The following is a 904-nucleotide window of genomic DNA, read 5'->3' on the forward strand; positions in this document are numbered from 1 at the left end:
TTGCAATAGCAAATGCACCCCCCTCTGCTGGTGTACATCCCAAAAATCCACCAGCACCTGATTTTACAACTGGACTGGACCACTGCCTTGTGCCAGGGCTCAGTGTTCCATCGTCCACCAGTGAATGCTGGAGTCTCATTGCCAGCCAGATGGGAAGTGATACAGTCCCAAATTTGATCTCTTCTCATGTTTTCTCTTACATTGGTGGTACTGATTGCTGCAGGTTGGGCTCCTTGGGAAGCTGACTCAAGAGGGAGTTGAGCATGGAGTTCAGCATGTAGGAGGTTTATTAATGATGGTCCCCAGGAAGGAAAAGGAAGGAAGCAGAAGGGCACAGAGGAAGAAATTGAGCTGCTGCTGCAGGCCCAAGGACAGCTTCAGCTCAACTCAGGTCAATTCTGGGAGCTAAAATGACTTTATAGTTATCTGGAATGGGGACGAGATGGCTGCGTCTGTATACTCCTACACTGTCCAGTAGCTTAATGCAGGCTCTCTGAAGGACTGGTTTTGGAGGCTGCCTGCCTACAGCACTCCTAGCAGCTGGGCCAGCAAGTCTTCCATTGAAGGGGAATCTGCATGGTGCAACTCAGTGTCCACTAAAATGTCCAATCCAGAGATTCTTAAACTGTTTTAAATGAAGAGCTCTTGTGTGCCTCCTTACCTGCGTTTCTTTCTTTCTTTCCTTTTTTTTATACTTTAAATTCTAGGGTACATGTGCACAATGTGCAGGTTTGTTACATATGTTTACATGTGCCATGGTGGTGTGCTGCACCCATTAACTCGACATTTACATTAGGTATATCTCCTAATGCTATCCCTCCCCCCACCCCCTCCCCACAATAGGACCCAGTGTGTGATGCTCCCCTTCCTGTGTCCAAGTGATCTCATTGTTCAATTCCCACCT

The sequence above is a fragment of the Mandrillus leucophaeus genome, unplaced genomic scaffold (genome assembly GCF_000951045.1).
Source record: "Mandrillus leucophaeus isolate KB7577 unplaced genomic scaffold, Mleu.le_1.0 Scaffold411, whole genome shotgun sequence".
Lineage (NCBI taxonomy): Eukaryota > Metazoa > Chordata > Mammalia > Primates > Cercopithecidae > Mandrillus > Mandrillus leucophaeus.